The sequence below is a fragment of the Neodiprion virginianus genome, chromosome 1 (genome assembly GCF_021901495.1).
Source record: "Neodiprion virginianus isolate iyNeoVirg1 chromosome 1, iyNeoVirg1.1, whole genome shotgun sequence".
NCBI classification, from domain to species: domain Eukaryota; kingdom Metazoa; phylum Arthropoda; class Insecta; order Hymenoptera; family Diprionidae; genus Neodiprion; species Neodiprion virginianus.
Window position 1 is genome coordinate 36,982,073 of NC_060877.1, and position 27,701 is coordinate 37,009,773.

General features: G+C 38.6%; 1 protein-coding gene across 19 annotated transcripts in view; it reads right to left on the reverse strand.

The window, feature by feature from the left end:
• LOC124310057 (tubulin monoglutamylase TTLL4-like) overlaps positions 1 to 27,701 on the reverse strand; it is a 197,804-nt gene that overhangs the window by 56,202 nt on the left and 113,901 nt on the right. For 16 of the 19 annotated variants that reach the window (XM_046773592.1, XM_046773601.1, XM_046773599.1 and 13 more), the window contains one exon: positions 22,787 to 22,833. The gene's annotated coding sequence lies outside the window, so the exon portion shown is untranslated. Of the gene's footprint in view, positions 1 to 4,439; positions 4,450 to 15,105; positions 15,179 to 22,786; positions 22,834 to 24,170; positions 24,191 to 27,701 lie in introns of those variants that run through there. The other 3 variants (XM_046773610.1, XR_006909619.1, XM_046773611.1) reach the window with 3 other exon arrangements.

Here is a 27,701-nt window from a genome sequence, read left to right on the forward strand (position 1 = left end):
TTCTTTTTCTCAACTCGATACTTTCGTTCTCTCTTTCCTGCTTTTCAAATTTTTACTTCTAATTTTCATATTTTCTTTCGATGTTTGTACAACTTTTAAGCCGTTCGAACTTGAGATTTCGCTTATTAAACATTAGCTTTGGATAGTTATGTTTCAGTAGGGATTGCTTGGAGGATCAAGGCCGTGTCAATAAATTAGATCGAGTAGTAACGACGAGACAGATAAAAAAAAAAAATAAATAAATAAAAATGACATCTTTTCCATATTACTCAGTGAGAGCTACTTTTCAAAATTATATTTAAGAGGTATTTTTTTGCAAGGATTTTTTTCCTCGCCAAGTCCAGCAATTTTTCCAGATAAGATCTGCAAAAAATATTCTATTTAAATCCCTAACGTTTAACCGATAAAGTACCAATGCGTCATAGCAGCAAAAACGAAAAATCCATCTCGAAATAAGAAAACGATAGTTTGCCGTTCTATGAATCGACTTAAGAAAATGGTCAAAAATCCGTCCGATTCAAAGGCTCTAAACTGTATAAATGGGTGAAAAAAATTACTTTTTATGACAATAATGGGATTCCTTTACCTCAAAAATACTCGAAAGCGCCATGCTTTCGAAAGTAAATATTCGCCTGAAACACCATAAACGTTCAATTATCTTACGACGCCGTTTCACGATTTTTCGCACGATTATGTCACGGCAGGTTTGTCGCCTTGGCACTTAAGCGAGGTTGAGGTTTAATCGTATATTTATAAGGTGCACGCTTATCTACGATATGCCGCGCGTGTATAAACAACATTCGAAAAAGCAGGTGCAGCTAGTTTGTAACGAAGGTACGCAGGCATTGCCCAAGAATATGATCAGGTCCTCTTTCGGTTGCGCAAGATTGTGATCACGAGCTTAGAAGCACGGGGAAAGCGGGTCGCGTATATACGGCCAGAAGAACATCTTATGGCCGGGATATTTTTTTCCTTTCTTTATCTCCTCATGGCGCCGTGCCAACTAGCCATTAGTATCAAGTATCAACGACGCATACTTTATGCATATCGCCGTTGAAAAGGGGGGAATTTGGAAATGTATGTACGTATATACAGGCGATCGAGATGTCGAAGAGAGAGAGAGAGAGAGAGAGAGAAAGAGAGAGAGAGAGAGAGAAGTGTTTGTTCGCCCTGGGAAAAGTCCCCTTGAGAAAAAGCAAAAGAAAAAAGAAAAAATAATTATTAACTTATAAGCCAAGTAGTAAAGAAGCAACGAAGTTAAAATTACCACTCACCTAAGATAGTAGGAGAAAAGAGAAAACTAAACTGCGGTTAAACGAGTAGATAGATAAAAATAAATGAATATAAAAATGCAGAAATATCAAAAAATAAATGTAAATTTATAGATTTATAAGATGTAGTAATAAATATAAATAAAGAGGGAAAACGGTTTCATTCAAGGTTTGGGTGAAAAAAAAAAAACAAGCCCAACGATTCCGCGTGTGGGAAATCTGACGTGTATAAAGTCAGTATGACAATAATGTGAAATTTTTTGAAATATCGCAAATATTGAATGTTATTCGGCGTGTGAGAAAAAATTGATGACGTACGAGTGTTGCATTATTGAATTATGAAGAAATCGTTGTAGTTGAAAGTGAAAACCTCGAGATTCTTACTGACTTTGCAGCTTTCTCGAATTTGTAAAAGCTTGATAGATGTCAATGAAATACTCTGAAATTGAAAAAAAAAAAATATACGAGAAGTCTGATGAAATTTGTACTGAAAAACGGTTGATTTGAAATCCTCAAAGTTTTAAGAAATTTTTCACAATCCTGCTACATTCTGTAATCTCAACGCAAATAAAAAAAAAAAAAAAATCGTAGAAATGACTTTAATTCCTAGAAATCTGAAATTTATTTGCAACCCTATGAAGTCTCTGAAATTTTGGAAAAATATTGATATCATTATAGAAATCCTGCGCAGTCTTATAAAAACTGATAAAACTTTGTGAAATTTGATTTATTCGAAATGTGATAAACCTCGATTAGTTAATTTTTGCAATTCTGCTACGTTTTCAAATCACGTAAAAACAGTTTTAGTTTCAATTGTCGTTCGAGGTTTTTTAAGTACGTTACACCATTTTCCAATGTTTCAACAATTTTTTTTATTCTTCTTTTTTATTTCGGAGCTCTAGTTTCCAATTAAGAGAGCGGTTCGCGCCACCCGCCGAGCTGGTAAATTGAAACAAGAAATCGGTTGTTGTTTCAATCTGTACATGTGTGTGTGATAGAAATGCACGCGTTTTTATAGACCCGTTTATGAATGCAGTCGGTGATACAGACCGACAGAATACAAATGCATAATGCGGAACACTTTTTCAACTTATCGTTTCAATCAAAGAGTTTTAATACAGATTATCTTCTTCAGTGATTTACAGGACTCAACCTTAGCTCTGAATCTTGCCCATCAATATTCAAGCTCAATTCTAGGTTTTGTACTATGAAATAGTTTTTAATTTGTAAAATAAGTTTATTTTAAGATAAATCAATTTTGATCCAAGAATCGCCTATTTTCATCCATATTTCAATTTCTCTGTAAGTCTGACAGAACAACAGAGCAGTGTCGGTTGTCAAAAGTAAGATTATCCTACGATATCAACTAAGAAATATTCTCTTCTCTGCATTTTCAAATTCCGACAAAATTTTTCATATTTTTCTTTCAAGAAAGAAACTAAAAAACGAACCTCAATCGATAAATTCTACAATAATTAACTAATATTACGTAAAATTGTACAACTGTACGTAATAACATTTCGGGAGAGAGTGAAAAAAAATGTACGAAATGAAATAAAGAAGGGATTGAGCTTATCGTTAGAAACAATAAATATCACAACGATTTTATCTAAATTCGTATCAATCTCTGGAGAATCTTCACGGGCATTTGTCCGACTATTTTTTTTTATCGAACCTCGACGTTAACGAAGAGAACGGATTAAAATCGTAACCAACTCGGATTACGGGTCTCGCCCCCTGGTATCGCAACTTGTTCGGTGTATAAATCAACGTTTCCACACATGCGCATGCGGGTATAATAAAATATAATCGGCGGCAAGGGCGTTCAGGTGTGCGGACGAAGCTCGGCTGGCCCAATCCTCGGCGTGACGGTAGCCGGACGGGCGATCTCACGCCGCGATAAGGCCCATAAAGATCCGTGTCTATTGGAGCAGGGCGCTTATAACCCCGTATAATTTTTCAATGAAGCTAAGCAGCAAGCTGAGCCACCCTGCGTCATTTTTGCGTTTGACAGAAAGTTGGGAAGGAAAGTATTGAGAATTAGGGATATTCGTTAGTCGGAAAAATTGTCGGGTAATTTAGGATTTTTCTACTTGTCGTCTATTTTATTCGGAGATAGTCGCGCTTTGGAGTATTTAACGAATCGTTTTATTCGTAAGCTACGAAGATGTTTTGTAGAAATTATACCAGAATAAGAAAATATACTGGAATTGTAAATAATAATTTATAATATCGATGCTTCCTTTCTAATCGTTTGAAAATTGTTGAAAATTCAAATGATTCAGGTTTGATTTTTTTATTACAACGGCTTCTGTTTGGAAAAGTTTTATTTTTTACAGCGTCACTGAAGCCGATTTTTTTTTCTACAATGATCGATTCCGTATCGTTTTTATCTCATTAATAAGATAAATATAAATGCAATGTTTGTACGATTAAATATTCAACGATCCAAATATTATTCTAAAGAACGTGTTTCCAATGAATTTCAAAAATCGAGCCATCGTAGAGTAAAATTCAACGTATCTGATGAATTTTAGACAATTTTCAATCGATTTGAAACGAAGCATCGATACTTAGCTCTTCTTTAAGTATAATTTCGAGATCATCTATATCTGTATTTTGAAACAAGTCTTCGTAACTTTCGGTTACAATAATTTAAAAAATACTCAATGTGCGATTTTTCGTCAAAATTATACGGAATTTCAAAGTTCAAAGTTATCGGACCAACGCAAGGAAATAGAAAAAAAAATGTATTGTCCAATTTACGAAATATATGACGATTACAAATTTAAATAGGATATAAATAAAACGTTTCTTTGATTGAAATAAAAGCAATTTCAATTGATAAAAAAAAGAAAAAAAAAAAGGTAGTTCGATTACATAATTCGGATGAATCAAGTCGTTTCTGTTAAAGAAAAACGACTTATTTTCTGGGTCATATTTGGTACGGTTGGCGAAAAAAAAAAAAGAAAAGAAATCCTTTACGTGACACGAAGTATAAATGATTTAGTGAGTCTGATTTATTCCCATATTCATCCCGCGCCGAATGAATGAATATAAAACGAAAAATCGACTCGCGCTTGCAGACGTCGCCAGACAAAAAAGCACGGTATATATAACATAATTGCGGGAATTATTATCCTCCCGGGATTTTAATGATGCCCCGGAGATACGATTTCTCGGTAGTCGCGGAGGCTGTGCATGAAATACGGAACGATCTTACATATCATGTCTACAAAGAGACGCGTGCACTCGGTATAATGTAGCGTAACTACGCAGAAGCCGACGACTCGCGTCACGGTTATACATAAAAATCGGTAAGTCGCGTTATTATGCGTTGTACACGCGTCGATTATAAACACATTGACGCATGCGCGTTCCACCTAAAACGTGTGTACGTACAACGTAACCTAAAAACGAAACCCGGGGCGATCGATTCGATCCGATGTCCGCCACGTTTGCTCAGCTGGTAAAAATGTGTTATAATTAAAAACATCGCGTCGGTTCGCGCACACATTATTCAACTTTTTTACGTAAAATTTTTCTATTTTTGTTTTATGCGTTTGTTTTTGTAACTTTGGATATGTTTTCATTAGCACGGTTATTGCCTGCAGATTCGCGTCCTTCAATTTATACACGCAACGACTGAATATCAAGGTTCAAGTACAATACACGTGCAGATAGATGTAATTACTATATTTTTTTTTTTTTTTTTTAACAAAGTACGTTTGTTGTCTTGAGATATATGTTATCGCATGTGATCGAATTTTCTATTCGTTTTCTTCTGTTTCGAAAGAATGTTTTTTGTTACAGTCAATAAATTAGCGTACCCCCTGAAAATGGTACTGAACTGCCACTGATAGTATCGAATGGAACGAGAATATCGTATAATAAAAACTTTTCAAAAATTTTCAACATCTTTGATCCATATTTACAGCCCGCAATACGACATTCATGCATATTTTCGAAATCAAGATAACATCTCTCAAGTCAAAGATAAGGAAGATTTTTCTCATACCATGTTCCCCATTCTTCGTCAATGTAATTGTACATTATTTTGTCAATCAGTTAACATCGAATATTACCAGTTTTGACACGAGTAACCAAAACCATTATATTATTAGACAAGGCGACAAGAAAAAAAAAAAAAAAAAAGAAAAAGAAAACAAAACAACGAAAATCGGACATGTTCGTAACTTGACGTTACAAGCAAGCAGGTAAGTAAGTAAGTAAGTAAGTAAGTAAGTCTGAAATGCATCATCGCGACCAACCCTCCGCGTAAAAGAATCCGTAATAATGAAATTTCCACCAAACTTCTCCACCCCCGGTAAATTAGCGACTATTCGCTACGGTCAACCGGTCAGAAATCGGTCCCTCAATTACATCAGCCATTGGATACGAAGGGCAAAGGACAAAGAGACGTCATTCAGCCGTATGATTCTTCAGCAGACCAGATATTATAGTCAGGGATGAATTCTCGTTCCAGGGGTCCGGAATTGGCGCGATTTCAAGTGTTGCAGCTACCATCCGATCCCCGCTCGCGTCTTCGGTGCAGGGGGACCTTATATCTCGTGGGAAAACCGGGCAGGTGTGACTTCGGTCTCGATGCTTTGCTCTTCGTCTTCGTCTTCTCTTCTCTTCTCTTCTCCTTTTCCCTCTCCTTTACATTCGGTCTTTGCGCACGGGTGTATCCTCTGCTCACCTCTCTCTCTCTCTCTCTCTCTCTCTCTCTCTGTCTCTCTCTCCTTCTCTCCGTCCTTAACCTGGACCCTAGCGCATGCACAGCACACGCAAGGAGCGTGTTGAACACGTGGTTGACCAAGCAATGAGAAAAGCGAAACGAGACAGGCAGGCAGGCAGGGGGGGGGGGGGGGGTGAAAATAAACGAAAACGATCGAAACGTTCGATGTTTTTTCGTAGAATTTTTAAATATCTTATCGTCTCGCGATAAAATCAATATTTTATTTCATTTTATATTATTAAGTGAATGTTGTAGACGAGTAGAATGAAACTGGGACAAGAAAAGAATCGAGCAGAAATGAAATATGAGGGTGAAGAATTCGAGGGACGTGAAGTCAGGTTAGAAAAAAAAAAGGTGTCGTACCAAAGACACAAGTGAAAGCTGAAACGAGTGATTAAAAATTGTCTGCATCGGACATAATTATCTAGTTATGTTACCCGAATCATCGGTTGTAATTATTTAAATCATAGGCTTATTTTTATCAGATTTAACACGATTGACTTAGGCTGCTGTTTTTTTTTAAATCTCGTCTTATCACGTTTTTGTTTCGACAAATTTTTCACTTAACTCTACGTACCATAAATCGTCAAAAGTACGCTAATCAACATTGATTGCGGTATAAAAATTGAGCGTCATATTATAATCAGGATTGCATTGAACTTGTCGTTTTGAAGAATTCAACATGACATCATTGCGAAATTAAATCCTCAATGAATTCACACCTCACTCGTGATACCCTAGAAAAATGGAAACCAAAAACTCGTATTCAATCAATCTGTCAATCGACGCCGTGCGACTGAAATATCGATTTTTCCAATATCCTAAAATTATATTAACAAAAAGTATACTCAGCGCAAAAACGGTGGGAGATAAAAAATCGTAAACGATGTCTTCGTACTCTTATTTCGTGACGAAAATAACAGTAACTTTGATTAAATTTGGTAATTACAGATCAGGTGCGATAGGAAAGTAAATGAAGTCGGTGGTTAAAGGCTGCGGCAGCAGGATGCGCGGAGATGTAACGTTCTATACATACACATGCACACACGCATACAATATATATATATATATATATATAAATATAAAACACATCAAGGGTTTGGCGTTCCATCTAGCCGAGCAAGGATGGATTATTATCTGATATTACATCCGAGCGAGGAGGATTAATCAGCGATTTGTCTCGGCTGATTTGTGACCCTGAACGATCTCTCGCTCTTCGATCATCGCGAGTCTCTTCCGTCCTGTGTCTAATTACTGCACCGATCCACCCACCCTCCCCCTCCCCCCTCCTCCCGGGGCCTCTCTTTCTTATACAAAGAAGGGGGGGTGGGGGTGTCTAAATCTGTACCCAAGCTATACATTACTGCCCGTGCCGAAGACGATCGGGGTAGGTTAAAAAAAAATATTTCCACATGAAAAATCTGTCCATTTACGAATGTGGCGTGTAACGTTATATATATATATATATATATACGTATGTTTCGATACACGTTACGGTGCAGTAGGTCGATTCGTTTTGGCTGTCGGGCGTTACACACGTCGATTATAATATTATATACCATATACTTACACATATCGGCACTCAAGCGTTACCGTCCGCGTCAATATATGGCAAGTCTAATTATGGGAGCCGCTGATGCATCACGTATGACTTTTGTAATTAGTAACAAGCTTCGTTCGAATTATATTCACCTGGAATAATTATTAGGCAAACGATTTTTGATGATACGCGTCGCGGCAGCGAATGACGTTGATCGTTGGAACGTGACGTTAGGAAAAGACAGTTCAATCATTGAATAATAAAATTTTCGTTTCGATAGGAACGAAATAAACAATCTGCTTACTGATTTATAATATATATATATACATACACGTCAGGTAATTGAAAAGAAAAATATTTGTTAATGGGTACGAATTTCGCAAGTAATTCTATACTATGTACGTATACGGCTATAATTACTTCAACTAAATTGAAATTTTTTGTTAAAAATTGTAGAGAAAAATAACTCTGCCGAGTTCGGAAAATTTTTCTTCACACTTTTCGGAAAAATATCTTACCGATTCAGTGACACTTTCATTTCAAAATCCGTATATCGAAAGTCCGCTAAATTTCCAGCAGAGACGAAATAAAAGAGTAAAATGAGCAGTCGATCGGATGATGGAAGAAAAATAAATAACAAATAAAACAATCGTGTGCAATAAATGTATGTAAAACTGGAAATTGATTATGCATGTATTATAAGGTAGTAAAAATTGTTTGTCATTTCGTCGATGATTGGTGTGGAGAAAAAAAAACAAAAAACTGACCGGCGGCCTTTGAAATTCCACTATAAAATATAAGAATGCGGTGCAGTGGTAAAAACAACGGGTGGTCAGACACGCAGATTTGCTATTGCGTATATGTGTAATAAGGAATTGAATTCCCGAGTATTTGCGATAGAATTTCTACATTGAGAACGAAAAATATTCGACAGCGTGACGATATTTGTTAACTAAAAAAAAAAAAAAAAACGATGAAAAAACAAAGAATGGTAAAACTATATTGTAGAGAATGAAAGTAAAAACGACGAATTAGCCGTAATGAGTGTGACTGATTAGTTTGCATAACCGACCTCCTCAGCAGCTTTATAACAAACATATGTAATAACAGCGTCGCGTGTGAATGTCGAATTTTTTCTGGGGTCTGTACGATGTTATTACAGAGACGATAAAGGCGAAGAAATTTATCTAAGGAAGTTGGAATTAATTATAGAAAATATCGCGTGCCGCCCGCGGCGACGCGATCTGCGATCGAAACGATCAACGCGCGTAATGTGAGCAAATAAAGTGACAAAAACGAATATTATACGTCGAAAAGAAGAAGCGATACGGTTAGTACTTTATGGAATTATTATGCGAACGTGGTGCGCGAGGTGAAAAAATAAAAAAATAAATAAATATGCGCACGGAATTCACGCCGCGGGGATATTTTTATACCTGGTGACAATTAATTGGCGGGGTCGTTGATTCCCGCGAACTGGTTAAATGATAGCAGTCCCAAATCCGGCGTGTTCGAAAATGTTTAATTTTGGGCCTACGGCGACAGATCGGAAGAGTAAAGTGTTATAAATTCTGAGCGAATACTTTCGTCGCTGGATTTCGTTTATAATCGCCAGGCGGCTTCGTCATGTGCGCAAATGGTTTTTAACACGACTCGCGTAAGTTACGAGAAGAAATTATCGATATTATTCGACGGGCGACGCGCGCAGCATTTAATGCGAACTTCAATAACGTCGTAAAGTACCTCGACACCTCTGTAATTCAGGTTTAAACTGCCTGTGCGCATTCTGCGCACGGCCGATATCATTTCCCGTACGTTTTACGGGCGGAGCGCAGTTGCGGGAAAAATACTAAAATTCACAGATGTGACCAAATCGTTCGACGATTCAACGAGATTCCGTGTAATTCACGGTGTTTCCGACCAACCAACGTTATAAGACTTTACACGCTTGCGCAAGCTCGTTAAAATCCCAGAGACGATACTTTGGCGCATTGATTTGCGCACGTAAATAATAGTCCGTGGTAAAACTCTGCGAGACAAGTTACCGTCGCATCTGGTCACTCTTCGACTCAACGCAAATGATCGTATATTTTATAAAATACAAGACTTTATCTCTGCGTGGAACTTTGAGTTACAACTGTGTAAGTGCGCCTGAGAAAATTTATTAAAAGCACAAGAAGGAATGACAAGAAAAAAGCAAAGAATACTATTTCCAAGATGCTGGTACAACGATTTTCATTACGATTATACGAATATATTATCGTGATCAATTATTCGAACGGTATAATATGTACAATATTTTACCGAATACGCAATCACATAGAAATGTAAAGGCAATCCGACTAATGCGGGTGGAAGTGAATCTTCAAACAAAATGTGTCAAAAATAAAAAAGAAAGAATTTTTTTGATACAAGAAATGTTGATCCGATGATACGCAAGAGTACAAAAACTTTCTCAATGACCCAGCAAACTTTGAAATTCAATAACCATCAGGCCCAGAATTTTGAAAGTCCAACAATTTTACCTACTTGACGAAGAGAACTTTGTTCGATGATTTTTTCTACGACGAATTGACGCAGAAATTTATAACTGCTTTCAAACTCGACTCAATGAATCCTGAAGATTTATAAAAACGTTCATTTAGTCGTCCTTAAAAAACTTACTTCTGTTCGATGAAGATACGTAAGTTCTTCGAGTTTTTACGATCAGGCAAAACTGGGAAAAGCTAATTGCAAATAATGTTGTGCATTAATTATGAAACGTAAGAAAATCTGCTTTCGGTAATAAAAAATCAGCGAAACAGCCGCAGGAAGGAGACCGAGGCTCGAAACTGCGGCTCGTGATCGTTTTGAAAGATGACGCGATCCCTGAACGCGCGTCAAAGGAGCCAATTAAGCGACCCTGCAGATGCGAACGAACTGTCTCTGGATTTCATCCGAGCTACAGATCCAGACGTTGAGATAACGCCGCGTGATCCTTTGCAGAAAACAGCTCTGCGGGATCGAAATTCCGCTGTTGCGTGCGGTAATAGAAACGCTTTCGTAACTGCTCATGTTATATGTATATGTAATACAGCTGAAATTTTTTGTAAGACTTTTAAAAAGCGAATTTATTTATTTATTTCTCTTCACCGCAACAGACATCAACGTCATCTCTGTACGCTTGTACGATTACGTATGAAACTCTTCAGCGGAAAATGGAATCGCAATTCTTATTTAAACTGGAAGTAAATGAGATTTATAATAATAAACTCGCGGTACTTTTAACTACACCTTATCTATCTGTCATTTCTTATTCGAACGAATCTGTATTTCTTTCATTCTTCTTTCTTCTAAGTCCCGTTTTGACACCGGACAAGATTTGAAATGAAAAATGTTGTTGCGATTCTTTCGTAAATATCTTTAATTATTGCATGTCACAAAATTTTCATCCATCTTTATATATGAACGATAATTAGCGTATGCGTCACAGGGTGTAAAATGAAATTTAATTCTATACTTGACGATCAAATTTAAGCAATTTTTTTCCAGTAAATATTTGTTTAATTTTCTATTTTTTATAGCAAAAATCTCTAGGTAACCGGTTAACGATATAAAATTGAAATTGTACAAGGCCGCTTTTTTTTTAACCTGTAAATTACCTGTCAAAAATTTCTTCTCTTTTATTGTTTTTCAAAACAGTTTTTCCGCATTTGTGATGTACAAGAAGGTAACGAACGAATTGGAGTAAAAGGCGGAAGTTTTGCACGTCGGAAGTGAAATGTTATTGAAAAATTCAAGACGTGTTACGCGATGCAAAATACGCTGAATAGCTGTAATATTATTATATATATATGTATATATAATATATGCGGAATTGCCATTTAATCGTGTATGTGATTCGCTCTCTTTTGCAATCAGCGAATCAAGCGTTTACAAATCGCGCCCGGCGACGCGACGTGATTGACGGGCACAAAAGGAATTTAAAGATTAAATAACGTGATAAAAACACAACATTTTAAACCTGCAAAGTCGCCATTAAATACGCTGTTAATAATCCGTCGTTAATACGGTGAATCGTGTCACTATGAAAAAAAAATAAAAAAAAAATTGTTAATGTGTGTTTGAATCGTATAAATTTAGTATTGCGGATTCACCAGAATTTCTCGATCTTCTTTAATTTTTTCTTCTTCGAAGCTATGTGAAAAATGTAGCGGTGATTCTCGGTTCTTGAAACGTCGAGGTTTAGTAAAAAGTAAACTTTTAACTCTCGGCGTGATCGTAATAACTTCCCTCACTCTCTCGTTCCTTCGATGAAGAATAAAAATGATCGCGAAGTTGAGAAAAGAAAAAAAAAAAAAAAAAAAAAACGATCCATCTTCATAGATCGTGGGTAATAATCCGGTTCGGAAAGATTGGAGACGGATGAACCGTGAGAAAAGTGAAGAAAAGTGAAACGAAAACGAGGAACACGGAAACGGGAATTGAGAAGAGGAAAGGGAGAAAAGAAAAAATGAAAAAAAAAAAGAAAAAAAGGAAAAAGATGCATAACATATGAAAAAGGTGACGCGGTTCTGGGGCCTCCTTCCTCCCTGCACGCTCCTCGCACACGACCACCACGTTTCAAGCACGCTTCCTTCCCGTATTCCGATACACATAACGAAGCTTCGTCAAGACGCGGGGAGGCGAGCCGAGGGGCGAAGAGGCGGGGGTTTCGAAGGCGAGCCGAGGACAGGTGGCGACGAAACCAGGGAACCTCCGTGCCACCGAGTTCTCACGCGCGAATCTCCAGCTGCCGCGACTCCACGCACGCTGCACGCACACGCAAGCACGCGCCCCTCACGCACGGGGACTCCTTCGCACCCACCGCACACAGGCTGACAGATGCCGACGTGGGGTGGGTCAGGGATCTAAGTACATGCGCGAGGACCTCCGGCTTACGGCGGGATTCCAATTCCAAATTTGAAAAAGCTCCGAAAGCTCCGAAATCGACGAATTTTGATTTTTTTACTGGGGGGGGAACTCGAGGTTAAGAAATCAAACTTGGACGAGACAACAAATCACGAGAGTGGAAAATTTCAAAGGGGCGTAATTCCTAGGTGTCGAAGTTCCGGATGTGCGAAAATGAGAAAACTTGAAAATCCGAAACACTGAAATTCCGGATGATCGAAGTTTTTCGGTTCCGTGAATTTTTGGCTTTGTGATATTTCGTCGCTTTGATCTTTCTTTGGGGTTTTGATTTTCGATATTTTCAGTTCGGAATCCTGGTCATTCTGATTTTTTACACCCACTCGTTTGGGAAACTACGCTGTGTGAGGATATTTTAATTTTACCGAACTTTGCTCTATCTTGGCTTGAATTTTCTTATCTTCTCGCATTTCGGAACTTCCGAGCCTTCGGCATTCCGAACATTCGAAACTTTGTTGTTTCGTAAAAGTTTGATTTCTTTACTTCAAGATTCGCCACCAAATAATTCGAAGTTTGTCAAATTCGGAAATTCAACCCCGTCTCACCACCTCGAGTCCGCCACCCTTGTGCAAATTCAAATTACGTTATCAGTCCGAGTGATGAAAGTTCCGGACGATTTTCGTTCATTATGACCGATCTTTTCTAACGATAATCCAATTTTCTAACTTGAGAAAAAAAAAAATCCAAAAATTTGACCAGATTTTGGGAATCCAAATGAAAGGTTTCACTGATCAGATATTTATTGCAAAGTTTATATCAACTTAGCTATATTAATTGAAAAATAATACCTAAAAAATAAAATAAGTTTTGACATATTTTGATCCAATTTTTCTCGTACTATAAAATCGAGCGGACGATTCGGTCCAGAAACTTTGCAACATCATAACTACGTACATTCGGAGTTTTAACCATTTTCAAAATACGAGAAGACATCGTGAATGAAATCATATAATCGTAATAACATGTATTCAAATTTTATACTCACGGATTCATGGATAATAAATAACTTACTCCCAAGATTCGTTGATTATAAAAGATCAGCGTCGTTTCACAAGATAAAATTTTCAACGAAATCCCGGCTTTACGTTTAGACGAAACTCGCACCTAGCCCGGCAACGTTTTTAATATCCCGCGTTGAATCGTCACAAAATTTTAAATCAGAGTCTACGGCTAAAAAAGTATTACAAACACTCCAATTAACCGATAATCGTGACAACGACCGCGAATCGCGAGGTTATCGAACAGGAGTGAGTGCCCTTGACCTAGTTTCGCAGGTTGCCTGGGTATTCAACGAACGATCTGTAAACTCGTTTGGCAATCGACCAGAATGACGAAAGAGTATGTAAACAAATGGGCGTAAGGTTCGTTGACGCTTGAAGAACTCAACGAGTCGTTATTTATTACGACCTTCTTATTTCTGTACAGGTGTATTTTTTATTTTATCTTACTTATCGATACAGACAACCGAATTTATACCAAGACAGAAAATTTTTTTCAATTCCCGTCACCGACTTTAGATTCGACCAATGAATTTTCCTCGCGCTAAGATGTAGGTAAGAAACTCGGCGAGCTTGCGAGAAATCAATTTCCTTGGAGCTTGAAACGTGATTACCGACACACCCATCATCGTCCCGCAAGCGAATATTACGAGATGCACTCGCCTCTTGCTTTAGGCGAAACCCCCGAGACGCATATTTTCATCATGCAAATAGCGAATCGATTCGTTGTATGAATATGTGTATATTTACATACATTTATACCGAGATATCGGGAGGCCGTAATTACCGGTATATGCGGATTATTATTTATTGCCTGTAAGACCGCCGGCGAGTACGGGGAGAATTTTATTTATCGCTACGACATAAATTATACACACGAGCAGTGTCATTCTCCAATTAAGCATTTAAAAAATCTTTGGTACGTGAGTTCGTGTTTGTGCTTTGAAATTCTTGTAAGAACATGTGGTCTTGATAAATTGCTTCGTTACGAACATGTCGCTGCAGAAATCTGGCGGTGAATTTACCGTTATTCTTTGCGATTATTCATCCGCTTTGTCCTCCTACGCGAGTGTAAACATTCGTTAATTGTATACCCTGATCAACAATACGCGGAAGATTTTCGAAATACGAGTAATACATGGTTTAAGTTTTTCATTTTCACGAATTACCGTTCAATTCGCTTTTCCATTTACAGTATCAAGCAACATCGTTTTTGCAACACTTATTAAATTCTTCATATTTGAGAACTTAGAATGCGAAGTTCTGGATCTACACAAAATTCAGATAATTTATCAAAAACTTAAGTTTCAAGTCCCTACGTAAAGATCCAAACCACGCCCATGACATCCATGAATCATGAGTCTAAATCCGCAACGTATCGAGTATAATACCATAAGTTAATAAATCGGTAACAATGCTACCTCTGATCTACCAAAAAACCTCTTATCCCATATCTTATTTCCTATAAAAAATATCCGTCGATCACTTTTCAATAATCTCTGAAACCTGCAACGCACAATGCGAGTAATAATTCACGATATCGTAGATAAGTAAATGCATCTTGTTCAACAATCTTTCATTCGTGTATGTACACCTAATTATTCTTACAGTAACATCAAGTTGAGTCCCCAGTTTTCTCCCCACCATCCATAAGTACTGCAAGTAAATCCTCGACAGATCGTACGTTGCGTTATAAACCTCCCTCCTCCTCCTCCTCCTCCTCCTCCTCCTCGCCAATCTCTTCAATTTTTCTCTCTCCCTCGTTCTCCTTACTCGGCGCACGAGTCCTTCCTCCGTCCTTCCTCATCGGCGTAGCCGTCGCCTCGGGCCCCATCCCTCGGTCGGGGGGGGGGGCTCGCTCCGGGCACAAGTTGCGGGTCCGGGCCCCGCGTCCCTCCCCCCCGCCGCACCCGCGCCAAGCTTGTGCCGCGCATGCGCCGGCTACCGTGCGCGTTGGCCGCGTGCTCTGCGCGAGCCGCGACACAAAGAAGAGGCAGGCTCGACCCTGAAGTTGCGCAGCGCGCGCCGCGCCGTCAGGCCCCGCGTATTTTTCTCCGCCCGGGCCCCGCGGCGCATGCCCTCGCATGCTTCTGCTGCAGCTAGATGCATCGCGCAGGCGCCGGCACGGCTATATAAGGCCCCGGGGCCTCATAGAGCGGCTCATTCGATCACTGAGACCGAGCCTGATCGCCGTATATTAGCCGTTAGATTTCCGCGGCGCAGAATTAGCTGCATCGTAGGAAAATTTTCCCCACTGATTTCTGTCCGGACGTTAATCGTAATATTCTCCCGTCGCGAATTTCGAGCGTCGAAATGTGCGCGGTCGAAGTTCGATCGTCGCTCGTTGGCCCCGATGCGCGGCGAGATAAGGCCCGCTTTTGGGGCCCGTCCGTTCATCGCGCAAAGAGTGCTGTCGTCGCGAGGGTCAAGCTGTGGCTTAAAAGGATCGGGAAGCACCCTTGTTCCACCAGCGATGAGGCCGTCGACTGGCAGAACGCCGCCAACGAAAACCGGGTCAACGACTCTCAGGTGCGTTGGGTCCGGTCCAGCATGACTTACACCCTTCGGGAACTGGCCAACGTCGTTGATGACAACCTGCTCAACGAGCTCCGCGAGATCCAGGCCCGAGTTCAGTGAAGATGATGATTCGGGAAGGAGGAGGAGGAGGAGGATGAAGTAAGAACCGAAATGTGATATCGAACAGCTTTACTTGAGCCTTCTCGGCTGTAATAGTGACTTGAAAATAATTTGCTTGAGAGAAGAAAAACTCTACTGTATTTGTTCATTTTCAAAACTCATTGATATTCATACTCTAATCAGAATTTCGTCGACATCTGGTTAAACAACTTTAATCGTAAGCCTATCGATAATTACGGTGAATCGAATTTATGTCGTGTGTAGCGTGAACATGTCAATTTATTGTACGTTACTTATGGACAAAGATTTACCGAAAAGTCACCATTCTTTTCTCATTCTTGTTTTTTTTTTCATCAACTTTTTAGATTAGCTTAGATTTAGCAATAGTTATCGCTTAGCGAGTAGATTTAGTGTTTAGAATAAGCGTATAAATCACCTGCAATATTGCTCAAGCTTTAACTGCGTTTGTAATTGATAATGAAAATGATTTAGTTCTTCTTTTTGATTCTCAATACACATATTACTTGTGTGTAAGTATTATAAAATGGTAAAAGATTTATGCGGTTTAAGCATAAGTCGTGAACTGTGATATTAGCTTCTGATCGATAATTTTTCGGTGTAGTTTTTAACGTTAAATTCATATATTTTAAGTAGACGAATAATAGGCGAACGTGTAAAATTGTATCGTTCGCCGACAAGGCCGCCCAGTGCATATTGTATAAACATGAAAATTCTGTGATGAAAAATTAGGTATATACATACATTAATACATATAATTTTAAATAATTGAGGAGTGATTTTCTATGATAATGTAAGGTGCAATTGGAAATAGTTTAATTATCATCAATATAATTTTTATTATACGTACGATTCAACTGTGATAATAGCTTAATGATTCAGAGATAAAATGATCGACGATTACTGTCATACGTGATAAACGATTTCATGTACGGAAATTCTGCGATGGATAAGAAGCTTGAAATTCGGAGAACGAAAATTTTTGTACATTAGAATTAGAAAATATGATAAACCGTCTTCCAATCATGTGATATTAGGCTAAATGAGATAAAAAGAAGAATGTTCTTTTGTAGCTTTTACGAGACAGAGAGAGAGAGAGAGAGAGAGAGAGATAGAGATATGAATATTGAAACTGTGATACTAAAAATCGTAAGGATTTTATTACAAAATTATATAAGACTAAAATTATAACGCTAGATGTAATGAATAATATTCGTTAATAAGGACTTATAGGATAATGAAAAACTTGGCTCGACGTTGTTTTGTGATATCTAGATAATTAACGATCTGAATCGAGAGTCGGCTGACCCAATCAGATTGATATCAGAAAATAATAATTGAATTCACGTGTGTCAAAATTGTCTTCGTTTGCTATATGCTTTTGTATTTTAAAGGAAATATTTTCTCTCAAGGATTTCGAGTTCGTCTTCTATTTTATTTTTTAAAACTCTTATTATGCACCATTTATTTAACGTTTTGTGATTTTTCGTATACGCCTATATATACATATGTACTATTTTATAAACGTAATTCGTTTAGTTATTTTACCACGCACACTGTAGCTTTTTTTTTTTTAGTTTTGGTTGATTTTTGATTTTTTCGTTCGAATCTCATGATTCGTCTCGTATGTTATTCATCTTTTTGTGTCGTTTTGTTTCTTGGACAGCATGATCCAATCTCCTATTGATAATTATGTGTGTTCTCATCGTTTTATGACTTCTAACTACAAATATACAATAAATTGTGTGAAATGAAATTATACCATGAGTTTTCTTTATCACCTCAAAAGAAATCTTTCCCGAATTCCTAAATCCTGCATCAAGAATTATTTTAAAATAAGACGAAAATAATAATTAACATCGCGAGTAGAAGAGAAAAACTAAAATAAAATATTAACAATTTTCTACGGTACTGTTTTTGGTTGCTTTTTCAAGCTTCGGATTTAAGTTTTTAATTGCTCCTTGTTGGATCGTCGCCTCTTCTTTGCACGTTCGTGAAATTGAGAAAATAGAAAAAATTCATTCGTCTAATAAAGTCTATAGTACGTAAATATTTTAGCACAACCTCGGAAGTATAATTTTTACACATACAGACAATGTTTACGTTCGCTTAATTACTGTTGAAAATTTTATCTGACAATGAATGTAAATTCAGTAAACATGTACAAAATGTTGTACAATCAGTTTTTAAAAACCCGCTTGTAGAAAAATCCAATCTAAAATTCGACACCAGATTCATATCAAATTTCCGTTCCGATTACGCGCGTTATCAAATTATTAGAGACGTTATAAATTACGTTGAAACTTGTACAAATTTGTAATTACAGTCGGCATTTAATTAAATCCCCTGCATAGGTAAGGGAATCACGGAATAGCTTTCTAACAAAAATTATAATTAGTAGGTATATAAACGTTCGAATGCATTAAAATGCTTGGATACAAGATTATAATTACCGAAATGCTGTGTCAATAAAATCACAACAACAATAATAATAATAATAAGAAGAAGAAGAAAACGAGAGAAAAGACTTTCGCCCTTCGGTCGATATGCTTTACGTCATGGCACGCTGAATATTTTAAATTAACAAATAAAACAAGTCCTAGGATGTATGCAATGATTCCTTTACGACTCGGGACGGAATGCCGCTGCTGTGTCGTTCCGTTAAAGGCCCATAAATTTTTCTCTATTTTTAGATTTCGGTCCCGCAGCCACGTGGATAGGCACTGGCACCATCTGTTACAAAAATTTCCAACCCTCGGTGTTTGAGAATGCATCTCAGTTCCCGCCATCAGCGGTAGATGTCTATCCCTTGCAAAATATTCCTCCTCGACTTTGAGTTTTTCCTCTGATAAGTTGAAATTTTTCCTCTACATGATCCTTCAATTTTGAAGAAATTTTATTTGCATCTTTTTAAACTCAATTACCATTCATTTTTTCACGACATTTTTCGTTAATCGGTGCAATTGCGACGCGTGCAGGAAACATTCGACTGAAATAAAAGATTCACATCACGCTGTGAATAAGGAAACACAAAAAAGAAAAAAGAAGAAAAATCACGAAACGTTTCGTTACAGCTTTATCAAAATTTCATCGTAAAGTTATATAGACCATTTTACAGTTTTTTTTTTTTTTGTACCTTTCGTTTGCTCCGATGAAAAATATTTTACAGTTAAACGCCCGTCCGTCATTATTATTTTTCAAAAATTGTTCAGCAATGATTTTCGGTATTCGAAAAGAACGGATGAAAAGGACCTTTTTTTTTTACCAAATAAATATCAAGTCGGGCGACTGTAATTTTTCTACACAATATACATCGGGTGAAAGAAACAAGGAAATGCTACACCAAATTAATCGTATCGTTGTTTTCCTTTCTCATTTCCTTTCTTTTTCCCTGCTCGCTAGCAGAGGTAAGATGAAAAAGTAAAATAAAAAAAAAAAAAAAAGAATGAAAGAAGGAAGAGACGAGAGAAGAAGAAGGAACGTATTTGTGATCAGATTACAGCCATTACCGGTCGTTATACGGGTAGCCAAATATGCCCGAATCCCTTTATTGTACCCTGCAATTCAATTCAATTTTTCCATTTAGATTATCAGCCCGATCTTTCCTGATCCATCTCGACACCGTTCCCCTGAAAACGTGCCGTGTGCGTATAAATACACGTATAGAAATATCGTCACGGGTATAGTAATAAATACGTATAATAAACACACGCTCACACATTCACGTATGCATGCACGTACGTTGTAGGCGTATATAACCGATGCAGTGTGTGCACTTTTTGCCCGTTTTGAAATCCGACACGACCACCATAGAGCCCCGATATTCTTCGCCCTGGAAATATCTTGCGCCGCACAAAAGATCACGCGCTACTTCTTCTTTTTGTGGGATCCCGCGTGTATAACGAGTACCTACTTAAATACCTTATACCTACAGCTACACCTAATCTCTTCAACCAAAGTGGCAAAGTATTGGGTTACGTTTTAAAAAAGAGCCAAAGAAGGAGGAGGAGAAAAAAAAAATAAAAAAGACTTTCGAAAATATTGTTAAATATTTTGCACCGTACGTCGTCCCTTTTTTCTTCTTTTCCTTATTCTTCTGCACGGGGCGGAAACAAGTCGAATTATACCTACTTAGGAAATTCCTACTTTATTCGCTCTTCCTTTCTTCTTTCGTTTCATCATTCGACAACAACTGATATTGTCTGTGAACGCTATTCAAGATTTTCTTATCTAGGTAGGTACAATTTTGTGCACATAATTTATGGTGTTGGATTCGTTATTCTTGTCTTTTCTTTTTTTTTTTTTTTACACAGATTTCAATTGTCTCGAAGAAATATCGATGAAAGTTTTGCATGATTCGATGAAACCTAGTGTTAATCAATCTTGCTAGTTTTTATAGCAGAATATAGAAAACCATTTACTTATTCTTTTTTCGTTTAACATGCATCACAAAAATGTGCAATATTTCAAATACCGAATTTTTAGAGTTTTATTCACTTTGAATCGATATTTCTTCTATTATCGATTGAAATACGTCCAAACTTTTCTCACTTGCATCAAAATTTGTAAAAATTTTGTCTGTATCGATAATAATTTTCAGAATTTATCCATAATACGATTAGAATACGTACGAACTATTTTCCGGAACATTTTTCTCTTAGTTTTTAAAAACCTCGAAAAAATTTCTAATCTTCCGGAGCTGTAAATATAGGAGGAAAAGCTTTTCGAATCTACCTTGAAAACGATTTCCAGTTTTAACTGCTCTTTCAGGTCTATGACGGTGGGGGTAAAAATTCGCTCATCGAAGATGAGAAAACTCGTATTTTTCCGCCAATTAGCAATTGCTACTAAGCTAAAAATAATCGAGCACGATTAGATTGAATTTGCATAATTTCGTATGTTTTTTAAACGGTGCCCATAAAATCAAAATTTCGTAAATTATACTCGATTAATCGGGAAAAAATAAACGATTTCACCAAAAATTGATTATTCTTGGTCAATCGACAATCATTGCCAAAACGGTTAGATCGTTTCGTGTGTGAAACTCCGATTTTCGATCGCGCAGAAACTTGTTTGAAAAAAGCGGCGTTCCATCTGCTTCGGAGGTCTGCGGAATAATGGAGTAGTTACTTTTTCACGGGCCGAAAACTCGGAGTTAAAAGGCATTCGAGTAACTGTGACTATTACAGAAAACTCGAAAGACTTCGAAGGTAGTAAAAGCGGCGAATGCATTTCCAGTTTCGATCTGCAGCGCAGTCACTTAAATTTCCAAAAGACTTCCAGACGACGACCTTCTATTATACACATACATATGTATGTATATAGAAGAACGATTTCAAAAGTTATTTCAACTTATATTTGCCACAATGACTTCGTCGTCCACGATCCCCCGCCTTTTGTGCATTTCGGTTAACTTGCAAGGGTGCCGGCGTCGAGATGTCGGTTTCGTTCTCGTCAAGTTCCCAAAAAATGCTGACAAACTGTGCAATTGATGAAGAAAAATTGCCGAGCGTAAAACACCGGCGAAAATAACGCCACTGTGTTTAATTTTGAGGATTTGTCAATGCTTTTTACGCGACGAAAAAGAACTTGATTCCGATTTTTGGAATCTCGTTCGGCGCCACTGGTCGTAGAAAATTTCACACACAATGAAGAACCAAGATACCGCACAGCCGGCCATTGAACGACAATATTATATTGAGACAAATTTCTTAAAAATTTACCTTTTCGACTGTTGAAAGGGACAATTACTGTATTATTTGACGTCGTTTTAGGCTAAGAGCCGAAACAGCTCAGACTTTTCTGTAGCGCAACGTTTTTAAAGCTCACGGATGAGCTGAATCGAAGAATGGAGTGTTTCGAGTGTGGGCGAGAAGAAGAAGGAGGAAGAAAATCTGGAAGAAAATAAAATAACCGCGATGCAGGAACGTCGGGATGGAGAATTGGATATTTGTAAAATTTCTCGCGATTCTGTTGTTGTTATACCTGCAGCGTTGTATCCCACTTTTCCTTTCGAGAATGAAAATTTCACGGAGATACATACGCACACGTCATTCGAATAAAAGCTTTAAGCACGGTGGCTATGTTACTTGTGAAAATTGTAAGGACGCCAGATGCTCGGCGAGGATCGACGACGCAGTCGATAATGGACATATTAAGTCAATTTCGAACGTCATATTTCGTTCAAATACCTTTGGCTGAACCAACCGTGTGAACTTAGGCTCGGTCCAAGCCAGCTAAAGATACAGAAAGCGGGATATTATGTTTTCACGGATTACGGATCCGGCTTTGTAAACTACTCGCATTGCCAAAAACCCAAACTGCCAAGTCGCGCAGATGAACGTCGTAAGAAAGGGTTTCAGGCTTCTGTTTTACATCTCAAAGTTTCATCGGAATGTAATGATAGATTTTCACAATGATTGGTCGATTATTTTTAGGGTCAGGAACCAGCTTGTAATTTTCATGGTTCTGAGAAGGTGACGACAATGGGAACCTTTGTTGCTTTCATCTGATGTTGCTGGATGAGCAACTGATCTTAGACTCTGCAGTGTGTTCTGCGAGTTTGTAGAAAATTTCGTACTTGATCTAATAAATGGAAAACAGTCAAGGTTTTAAGGCAATTGAACTGACTCACCCTATTAGGTTGCACCGTGGCGAACAGCTTCATGTAGAGACTTATGACTGCAACAAAAAGAACGATTCATGATAAGTTGCGTGATGGAAGATGACTTGAAAGCGGTTGACATCGAAGACAATTAGCGACTTTCGGTAACGTTTGAGAATCTCTTGGTACGGATCGAATCTACGCTCGTAACGATTTATGACAAAGGCGGGATTCAAGTTGACCCGCATGAAGGAAGAATGAAAAAAAAACGTATAAAATACAGAGACAAGGCTTTTTGAGGTATGATTCGAAGGTTTGATATTTCGAGTGGACAGCGCCTCGTTCACTTCTTGGCTAGTCGATATATCTATACAGTATAATATTGCGTCCGTTGAATCGATAGGCGAAGAATCGGTGAACCAAGCAGTTTTGAGACCCTTGTAGATGCGAGTTCCGAGCGACTCGTGGGTGAGGAAAGAGGGGCTTTTGGTTCGAGATCACGGGGCATAAACTCTGACAAACGAAGCGTCAGTCAATCTCCCCGACGGCAATTCTCGGCCATCGGTTAGCTGCGGCATCATAGCTGAAACCCAGAAAGTAACACACCGTAGAATTTATCTCCGGTTGAGGCATGAGCCAGCGGAGCTTTTCAAACACGGGAGTACAAGGAGTGGAAGAAGGGCCATTGTCAGACAGTCGAACACGTGCAGGGGCTAAAATCGTCAATCTACGTAAAAGGAAACCCATAGAAAAGCCATAGCCCTCTTATGGCGATCTTACGAGGGCTCGGAAACCTATACTAAGTGGATAATGGGCCAATGGTGCAGCCGCGGATCTTGGCTCACTTCACGGAGTGAAATCTCTAGCTGTTTCGACGGCGCGATCCTCGAATGTTTTCATTTTTTTCTTAGTATTCAATCTGAAAAAAACACAGTTTTGGAAAGAAAACGACAATTTTGCACGTAAGGACTAGACGGATTCCCATACCGGCATATTACCGACATTCCAGCCGCTTCGTAGCTCAGACACGAACCCTTCCCAACTTTGAGTTTCTCTGTTTTCGGAATGTCGGTAAATTGTCGGTATCGGAATCTGTAGACAGAACTCTTCTTGTATAACTACTAAGACCGTTATTTTGCACCATATATCCTTGTACGTATCGCGATGATAAGTTGTACCACGTGTTATTCCAATTCCAGACAATATCGAAACCGTTGCTGCAACAATATCAATTTTACTAGATTTTCCTACAGATGCTGTAGCAAATGACATTTTTTCAGTCTGTTATTGGCCTCAGCTACGCCACTGTCAGATTTACAGAGGCCAAAAACTCGGCCAATAGGCCAATGCCCATTGTCGAGATGCGGCCGCTATTGTGTCGGGGAATTATAGAAATATTTGTATCTTAACGCACACCACAGATTTCCGCCACAGCCGGCTGAAGAGCAGCTCCACCTTCTTCTTCTTCTTCTGCTTCTTCTATTCCTTCTTTTATTTATGCTTCCTCGTCTTCATCCTTGGGAGATTTCAAAACCAGATTACTTCTTCGTTTTCTTTTTCTTCTCATTCTTCTTCTTTATAGTCGGCACTCCATCACGCACTAACCATCCTGTTCTCCACTGCCTTCCCATCCTCCAGCGACAATTAGAAGACGCTCATTGTTGCTCTTCCACACTGTACTCGAGAACGATCGTTCTTCTCTTCAGATTATCTCGATCACTCGGCCCAGCTCTCGGTATTTCATTCGCCACCGATTGTCCCATGCACTCAATCCGAACATTACCAAGACTATTCAGTCAGACTAGAAGTCAGTCCAAGTAAGCTAGTCAAAGTCACGCAAAGTCATTCAAGTCACTCGAACTCGCAATCAGCGTCAGTTCGTCAGGTCAGAAAACTTCACTTGAAGATAGTTGAAACCACTCGAATTCATGAACTCTTGATGTATCCGGTTAACACTCTTTTTCGGATAACGATCAGTCCCTCGCACACTTCGATTTAGGTATCGTCTCGTCGATGAGTGATTATTCCAAGAAAGCGTTACGCGAGTTGAAGTGCTATATTAATGCGTGTTATCCATTCACGACGTAATTCGCATGGTGTATCACAGTTTACATTTCGATGATCCTTGAACTTCTTGCTTCGGTTAATCACGCTACGCTTCCATACCAAAGGGTCCACGAATACAACCACCAGCCTGACTGACAGGCGTTACTTTCGGCGACCGTGGTGCTGATTCTTATGTGTATACCAAACCCAGAAACCTCCTTGTGTCGACGTTCTTCACCCAGGCATCCACAGGTTTCGCGTTACGTTATACACATGTGCTCCAAAAGCGTCTGCAGCGTGTTCCGCACGTGGTTTTAGGGTAAACACATCCACTATATTTACACAATATACAGGGTGGTCCGTTAAAACTGGGATTCGGTCAAACTGGACCTATTTCTATTACATACAAGACACGAAGAAGAAAAAGAAGAAGATGTAGCATCAAAGGACATGTTACTCAAAGTGAGTTACAATATTGAGAAATCGAACGGTAAGTGGTCATTTCCTAATATCCAATCTATTATCGACACAAAATACAGTCGCCTTCGTTAGCGGGCAGCGCCACGTGTGTCGGCTCTTGTCACATAGAATAAATATGTTCGGGAAAGTGAAACGAAAACTGGAAAACCACGTGTTCGATCAAGTGGCTGCACATGAGAATGGACCTGGTCAACCACCATTTCCGTCTGGCAAGAGACTAGAGCCGCTAATTGGAAGCCGAATCGTTAGCAGATTTCCGATTTCCAAGGTGAATTTTGAATCTTTTCCCCGAGATTCGAGCCGAGGCTGACGAATTTATGAAGTCATTTCACATTTTCTTTTGTAAAAAGGAAGGATTTAGGGGGCGAAGAAAGAAGATCTCAACGTAAAAGGAACGTGTGTTTGTAGAGGTCGCGACGCTTTTGGGGCAAAGGGGAAATTTTTTCGTCAAACTTTTTACATCCCGGTATACGTCCCAAGTCAAGTGCCAAATGCGATTATCGTGGTGAGAATTTTTTTCCGTTTCTTTGAGCTCGAGAGACGTCGAGGTGACAAAAAACGCAATCAAACGGTAGTTCAAGCCTGAGTTTAGTCGGGAGGGAAAGGTCGAGAAGATCGGGGGGGGAATTTCGGTAATAAGTGTCTCGGGTGATGGTTTATGTATGAATTTTCGGCCCACTCATGTCTATTAATAGATAATCTGATCCACGACAAGGTCGTAAAAAGTTTTTAAGAACGAGGCGTTGCGCGGTTTCGGGAAGCCGACAAAAACCGTTGACCACGTGCAGGCGAACACGTGACGTCGTGAGAACCCGGTGCCGTGGTGGTTAAGAGGAGGAAAAAGAAGAATCGGGGGAAAGAAAAAAAAAAAAAACGAACGGGTCCTAAAGATTAAATTAGGCCCATCGCCTCACAATCATCAGATTAAAATAGATCTTCCCTCGACTCTCGCCTCTCTTTCTCTCCCCGACCGCCTTTTTTTACCCCACGATTTTTTATAACGCACCCCCCTCCTCTATTTTTTTCCCCTCAGGAAGGATCCCGGGATTCCTCCTTTCTATTCCCTCAATTCCGGCTAATTTCGTTAACCAAAGACTTTTTCACACGTCTAACGAGCCGCGCGACCTGCCACCATCCGTCAGACGTTGCATCTACGAATAATGACCGGAATTTGGAAAAATTCTGATCGTCTTCTTCTCACCTGTCAGTCGCATTTATAAAGGAGACACGTCAATGAAACTCTAAAATTTTTCTGTTCACGTGAAATTTCAAGTGGTATATCGATAAATTTTCCTTCTTTCAAATCACGTCATATGTTCGTGTACTTGAAAAAGCTCCCAGCATATCACACATTTTCTCATTCGAAATTTGTAATAATTCTACAGATGGTTTTGGTAATTTGAGAATTGATATTACAATATATAATTATTAATCTGATCAACCTCGAAACTGTGTTTGCAAAAAAAAAGAAAAAAAAATAAAACGTAACAATTAAATTGGATTGAATAATTTTCTTCGTGAAAAAACTTTCTTTTTCAATTGAAAATTCGTCTGAATATTACAAATATCAAATAAGTGGTATAATTTCATGGCTAATTATCGGATATAGTAAATTGGATAACAACTTATGTTTTTTACCATTACCAGAATAGCTGTATAATAAAATTGTTTTAAAATACGAAAAAAGTCGCACGCAATTACTACGTAACGCTGGAGGCTTTTTGAAAAGTAATCATTTTCGATATTATTTGATCTAACGTAAAACAAATACCTGTCTAATGAAAATCTTACCGATGGTTGACATTTCATCTCAATTGTAAAAATTGGAGACCCACTGACTTATTTTGTAATTCAATAATAAATTGTTCGTGTTGCTGGAGATCCGTGTAACGTTAAATCGAGTTTACCATCCTTATCATCTGTCGTGCAAAATTGTTTTTTGCTCAATCGTATCTACAGCGAGAAATAATTAATCAAGGTGCGTTATTTATTGTAATTGTCGTTGTTGTTGTTGTTGTAATTATTATGATTTTTTTTCTTACGTGGAACGATAAAAATTGATTGAAATACCGACGAAAATTGGAGAATAATCGATATATCAGGTACGGGGTGAATTATCAAGGATCGCCGTTCGAAGCCGGCAAAGTTGCGAGGATCAGACGGCGGCGGGTTTCGCTATAAATTTTCACGGTAATTTCATACAAACGCGCCATGGGAGAAAGAGCAGCAGGTGCTTGCGGCCAGGCTCGCTGTTTATTACGAGTATGCGTGTGTGTGTGTGTGTGTGTGCGATCAATCTTTGACAAAGGGGTTGGGGTTGCGGCCTCGCGAGGGTTTCCCCTCGCCCATGTAATAACCCCATGAATATAATCTCGAAACGTGATATTTGCCCGCCTGATTGCAACTCGATATACATTAC